Genomic DNA, 7,322 nt, shown 5'->3' with positions numbered 1-7,322 from the left:
CTTTGTCACTACAGGTTTGCATGCATCCTCACCCCAAATTGAGTCTGTTGGTGAAACTCAAATTACACAAGTCTATAACCAATATACTTCTGCTGGAAAAATACCAGAGTGGACATTGTTACCTATCTTGGTAAAAACAGTCCATTAGCAACAGTCCCAATATGCCCCAGTTCTGTCAATAGTGACTGTTCCAGTCACTGTTTGAACTCCACTGGCCAGGAAGCACAGTGACCAGAAGCCCACCCCCATCTTCAAAATCCCCAGCATATTTTGGAAATTCCTCTTTTTCTGGTAGCCCTTTTGTGCGAGCACACCTACTAGCCCCCCTCTGTGAGCAGATAGGTATGGCTCTGCAGAAAGATAGAGCTCCAGCTAAATCTCATGCTGCTGCATAGACCAGGAAGGAAGTCCTGGATCTCAACTGCCTCTGGAGAGAAGAGGCAGTGCAAAGCCACCTGTAGAATAATCATAGGAATTAAGATATCTATGCAGACATTGCAGAGGGGATGCAGGAGCCGGGCTACAACAGGGGCAAGAAGCAATGCCAGATGAGGGCAAAGGAGCTGTTGCATTAATAATTACTAGAGGAAGCTCACAGAAATGGATCCCTTCGTGTTGCTGGATTCCTTTCTGGCCCTGTGAATCTCTGACAGACTCAAGTCCATCACATAATGAACCTTCCTCAGTAGGGAGATGATGATTTCCAGGATGGCCACTCTATATCGGTATAAAAGAAATCCCATAAATTATGTTCACCATCTGAAGGAGATAAATAACAAGACACAAAGTTCACTGTAAAGTCCAAATCTGCCACTTCCCACAGCTCAGTGCTTTGTAAAAGTATTTCCTTTTTAACTGTTTTGAATTTGTTGCCTTTAAGTGTCACTGAATAGCCCCTTAGAGTAAATAGAAGTGCTCAGTTTAAATTCCCCACACTGTTCATATTTTGCATACCTCTATCACATCATCTCAGGTGGGACTTCCAAAAGTGCATAAGTGAAATAGGCACCTAATTCCCATTGAAACTCAACAGGAGTAAATGGGATACGTAATCCATTTAGGTATTTTTAATATCACACCCTTCCTCTGTAAATTAAATAATCCCAATCTCTTCAGGCTTTCTTCATAGAGAAGCCTCTATAGGCCTCCAATAATTTTCTCCATTCTCTAAACTTCTACGGAGTCAGAGGTTTGCCATCTAGCTAGGTCACTGTTGGGCCTCACAGCATTCAGTTGTATGGAGTGTACAACAAACACATCATCATCTGGATGTCTCTGCTAAAGTGATCCGCAGGATCCAGAGTTAACAATTTACTGAGATGAAAAGAGGCACTCACACTTCTCAGATCTATTCTTTCAGGCTGTCTGCAGACTCAGGTAGACTGTACTGCATTTACACTTGGGTCACATGTGGGTGATTTTTTTTCACATCTATAGGGGCTAGAGATTTACCTTTTAAACTAATACTCTTCTGCACAGTTCCATAATGATGGGTGCGTTTTGCAGCCAACTTCTCAGCCAAGGAATAAGTGAGGCCCTGACTCCAGGAATTGAGTAGATGAACCCTGGTAGGACTTTTCCATCTCTAACTTCTCTGACTCTCTAAGCAAAAGCCATGACCCAGTGATGTTAAGTGAGCCCCAGAGTCATTTTATGCCCCTCTACTGTAGCTGATGGGAAATGGGGTCACCCCATAGAAATCAGGATAATGTTGGAATTATCAAGATGACTGGCACTTCTGTGTCCCAAGGAGTGAAGAAAAGGGGGTTGATTCCTCAGTGGCTGGCCCTGACTATCTTCTCTTAGTAAGAATGGACAGATCTGTCCACATTCCATCTTTGAGAGACTGACAGACTTCTTCTTTCTGGCTTTCACATGTCAATAGAATTGGGTGGAGAAATAACTTTTAGAAAACCTAAAGGGCTGAGGTGATAACCAAGCATCTCTCTATCTGTCTAATGGGAGCAAATGTGCCAGACAGGTAAATACCACTTCTTGGATGTGGTTGCAAGTCAGAAAGACTCAGCAAGACTACAACCCTCAGAGCTGCTATTCTGGCTCTGTGATCACGGACATTGTTTCGCCAGCTGAAGATATCTCCCACAATGTCTCCTACCTGAAAGAAAGCCAGAAAACTGAAGGATGGCTTTTTCACTGGGGATGTTGACATTGCTGTTTTCTCCCTATATAGAGATAGATTGGCTTGGGATGACTGGTTTTGGTTGTCTGTCTTGGACTGGTGTGCTGACCAGCTCAGGAATGTTGGCTGGTTCTTCTGTTAACCCACCCTGTTAGCAGAACCTTGCATACATAGAGCTGCTGACTTGTCGGGTATGTCTACCTTGCAGTTAGACATGAGCATGCTGTTTAACTGAAGTAGAGATATTTGCCTGGGACCCTCCCACCTTGCCCCTTCCACCTTGCAGGTTCTAGACCTCTAGCCTGAGCCAAAATGTCTACATCAAAATCAAACACCCCTTCTACCAAACCCTATGAGCCCAAGTCAGCTGGCAGTGGCCAGCCATGGGTTTTTAACTGAAGTGTAGACATGCCCCTTTTGGTAGAAGCAGTTTGTTAACTCCAGTAGGATATTAGAGTTGGGCGTGACTTGCTGTTAATAGAGAAGTAGGGGCAGAGACATGGAGGTCCTGCAGGAAACCCTAGGAAAAGGCAGGATTGGGGAGGAAGCTTAATAAATTAACATAATTATCACCTTATTAGAGTTTCCAATAAAGCCCAAGCCAAGAAAGGGAGTGAGTCTGCACTTAAGCGCCATGTGTTGACTATATTTGGAGAAGGGCAGGAATGTCACCTACTCACACTTTTGGTGAATGATAAAAGGCAAAGTTTAAATAAATGTAGGGAAACTGAACCCTGATTCCTTTCTCAATAGAGAATACCTTCCTAAAGGAGGAATAAGGGTTCTTCATGTCGAGAATTCCCAGCAAAAAAACCTGGAGGGAACACAGATAGACTCTCCAACAGACAGCATTGATTCCAGGAGCACTGGATAGGAAATTCTCCTGGGTTCTATTGCTAACCAGGCCACTGACCTACTGTGCAGCTTGGGCAGGTCAATGAGCCTCTCTGTGCTTCAGTGTCCCCAATTGTAAAACGGGGATAATTCCTACCTCACTGGAGTGTGGTGGAGCTTAATTAGTGAGGGGTATAAATCATGTTGCAAGCCCCATATGAAGGTGGTGTATAAATGAAGTCTACTAGGGACCTCAGTAGATAATACTGTAGTAGAACCTCAGAGTCACGAACACCAGAGTTACGAATTGATTGGTCAACCACACGCCTCATTTGGAACCAGAAGTACGCAGTCAGGCAGTAGCAGAAACAAAACAAATTAAAAAGCCCAAATACAATAAAGTACCGTGTTAAATGTAAACTAAAAAAATAAAGGGAAAGTTTATAAAAAAGATTTGACAAGGTAAGGAAACTGTTTCTGTGCTTGTTTCATTTAAATTCAGGTGGTTAAAAGCAGCATTTTTCTTCCGCACAGGAAAGTTTTAAAGCTGTAGTATGTCAATGTTCATTTGTAAATTTTTGAACAAAAACCTTAACACTTTGTTCAGAGTTATGCACATTTCAGAGTTACAAAGAGTCTCCTTTCCTGAGGTGCTCGTAGTTCTGAGGTTCTACTTTATGTCCGTAGTGTATGAGACACTAGTGAAAGGATTCATTTATTAAATCAGTAATTGTGAGGAACCAGTGTCCCATTCTCAGTGCATGTTTGATCAGTAAAGTTTATTTCAATGTTGTAATGTTTATTGTGTGATACAATGCTGGTGAGCTTTGTGGAGTGGAGTTTCTCTAGCACCAGACAGCACTAGAACTAGCTGTCTCCTCCAGCTTCCAGGGGCTATTAGTTAGATTAAGCTAAATTCATTCAATCTCTCAACAAAAGATGTTGTTATTTTTCTAATAACAGAAGTGGGAAAGTGTGGCCATACCCCAGAAGTATCTCCCTTTGTTGTACCTGGCCAGTATTTTCACTGCATATACCCCATTTCAGTTCACACCATTTTAGCTTACTGATTTATATAAATTAATTCCCCTGTAGGGTTGTGTTGCTGGTAAATTCCTTCAGCACCATTAGGATGTCAGACAGGTGGTGGTGAGAGGCTGCGAGGCCCACTCCAGAAGCAATACCATAAAAAGAACCATGCCTGACATGTACATATGTATGTGAGAGTGGGGACCTGATGGCCAATCTCTCCCCTGCTGTCTAATGCACACAGAGCCTCTTTGTTCTGCTCCCTGGGCTCCTTCCAGAAAATCCTAGTGACCAAACTCCTCACCCAACATTAGTGTCTTGCTGGTCCCTCCCAAATCCCTACCTAATCCACCCCACTCTGCTTTGCTAAGAGGTCAGGCTCTCTACCCCAGTCTTGCATAACTCCCTCTTGACCTCTCCCTTGAGCCACCATAGGATAAGTCAGCCACATTATCATCATGTTCAAACATAAAGTCAGTAATAATGCAGAAAAGGCAGAAATATTAAGCTCCTACTACATAGGAATAAATATTTGATAAAGGGCTCTTCAGTTTAGCAGTTAAAGATATAACAAGATCCCATAGGTGGAAGCTGATGCTAGACAAATTCACACTGGAAATAAGTGCACATTTTTAACAGTGAGGGTAATTAACCATTGGAAATATTTACCCAGGATTGTGGTAGATTCTCCATCAGTGGCAATTTATAAATCAAGATAGGATGTTTAAATAAAAGTTCAAAGGAATTATTTTGGGGATATTCTATGGCCTGCGTTATATAGGAATTCATTCCAGAGGATCACAATCATCTCTTCTGGCCTTGGAACCTATGAATATGGGCATTATTTATTACACTGATTGATTTAGGGTTGAACCTCAACACCAGGTTTCAACCTCTGAATACAAATTTAGAATTAATCCCAACTTCTATGTTAATGGCACTCTCTGTTCTGTGCTCCTGAAAATAATCCAATATTCCCTATTTGGCCCAGGGAGCTGTGCAGCATCTTTCCACTCCAAATGTGCATCATCACTCAAGCATTTGAAGTCAATTGACCCCCTTACCCCTCCCCGTTGCCCCAGAAAACAGAATTTAGGTTCCCCCCAAGTAGTTCACCTAGTGTCCTTTCCTGGTTTTACCAAGAGCTCCCTCAAAACAACCCACCTGAGCCAATCTGTTCTCATCAGGTATGGGTCTCAAGGATGCCCCAGGAAATACCAGAGCAGCGGTTTTCAAACTTTTAAAATGGAGCCTCCATCCCTGTGGACTTTTGTGTAACAATGGCGTCCTCATTCCCCCGAACCTCCCCCACTTTCAGAAAAAAAACAAGGCCTACATATATATCAGTAACAGCTGACATCTCACACAAAATTGAAAACAATAAGCATTCTAACAAAATAATAATTAAAGTCCCATGCTGCTTACCTGATTAGTGCGAGGTGTGCGCTTGTTTTTTGCAGCAGAGAATCTCCATTCTTGGCTGTATTCCTGAGATGGCAATCCACAGATCCCCTTCTATTTGAAGAGTAGATCGGTATTTTTTCTTAATGTAAACCAGAGCAGAAAAGGCTGTTTCGCACAAGTAGGTTGACACAAAAGGTATTAAAACGTTCATTGCAACTTCTGATAATGCAGGATTCTCTGCAGTGACTGACAGCCAGAACTCACTTAGCGGGGCCGAAGCAAATACTCTTTTCCGTGATCGGTCACTTGACAAGTCCAGAAGGGCTTCATCAGCCTCAGGTGACAGATTGCTGGTTATGGTAGTTGCAAAGGGTTGACAAATCCAATCATACTCATCAAGAGTTAAATCTTCAAAGTATTTCTTAAAGCGGGTGTGAGGTTTGTGAGATGATCGCCGATTATTGTTTTCACAAGTTCAAATTCAAATTTGTTTTCCTGTAAAAATTTGTCCAACAATGGAAACATATCAATGTTGCCGCTTTCCAGCCGTTTCCTCCAGCGGTCAAGTTTCTTTAAAAAGACATTGATCTTGTCACTTAATGACAGAATGTTGGTGTTGGGACCCTGAAGTGAGACGTTCAGCACATTTAGTTTTTTAAAAATATCTGCCAAGTATACTAAGTTTGATAGCCACTTAGAATCAGTGAAGTGTTCTGCATATGATGACCCAGCACCAAGAAGAAATAAATGCAGCTCATCTCTCAGCTCAAACAAATGCATTAGGAATTTCCCTCATGACAGCCACCGCACTTCTGTGTAAGAGCAGCGATTCATGTTCGGAACCCATTTTCCTTGCATAACATTACAAACAATCTTGAATTTTTGGGTCGAGACTTCACAAAGTTTACAATTTTTACTGCTGTTTGCAGAACATAATTAAGTTCTGGTTCAAGCTTCTTAGAAGCCAGAGCTTCCCTGTGTATGACACAATGCATGAAAAGAACATGTGGTGCCACTTCCAAAACCTTTGCTTTTAATCCAGTCTTTTTCTCCATCATAGCGCCAGCTCCATCTGTGCATACACCAACACAACATTCCCACTTCAAGCCTTCTTTGAGCATTGAGCTGTCAATATTGCAAAATATTTCTTGTCCTGTTGTCTTTCCTGGCAGTGAGATGCAAAATAATAAATCCTCATGTAGTTTGCCCTCATAGCAATATCTTACAAACATGAGTAGCTGGGCTGAATCAGATATATCTGTAGATTTGTCAATTTGCAAGGTGAATTTGGGGCTCTGTTTAACATGTTCGATAAGCTGAACCTTTATATATATAGAAATATCTTCAATGCATCTTGCAACAGTGTCATTGGACAAAGGAACAGCTTCAAGCAGAGTTGCAAATTTATCTCCATGCATAATATGACACATTGCTACTGCAGAGGAAGAACTAGCGTTTCCCCGATTGTGTGTGACTTTTTAGATTTAACTATTAGGTATGAAACTGTGTAGGATGCTCAAAGTGCTTTTGTAGGTATTCTTGTTTGTCTGCTCATTACATCCCGTTGACCTTTCAGTTCTTGTTCTTTTTGCTGAAAAAACTCAACTGGCTTGTCAGCATGTGTAGCATGTTTAGAGAGCAAATTCCTCTTTAGCTTTACTGGTTTCATGCTATCTTGCGCTAGCACTTCTGATCATAAGACACACTGTGGGTACTGCTCACCTTCAGTAAGCAAGTAGGTGAAGTCATACTGAATATATTTGTCTTGATGTTTTCTCCATTTAACTTTCTGCGCCAGGGCCGTACATTTCTGCTTCACTGAAGTGGCCTGCATTTTACTATCATCTACTGGGACTTCATCAGAAGTTGAAGCACTTTCATTGCCATCCCTGTTTGTCTCTTCAGGTGTTTTTTT

Source organism: Emydura macquarii, unplaced genomic scaffold, assembly GCF_026122565.2.
Source record: "Emydura macquarii macquarii isolate MOO-44397 ecotype Brisbane River unplaced genomic scaffold, CSIRO-AGI_Emac_v2 contig_1253, whole genome shotgun sequence".
NCBI classification, from domain to species: domain Eukaryota; kingdom Metazoa; phylum Chordata; order Testudines; family Chelidae; genus Emydura; species Emydura macquarii.
Note: the sequence above shows the minus strand (reverse complement) of the source record.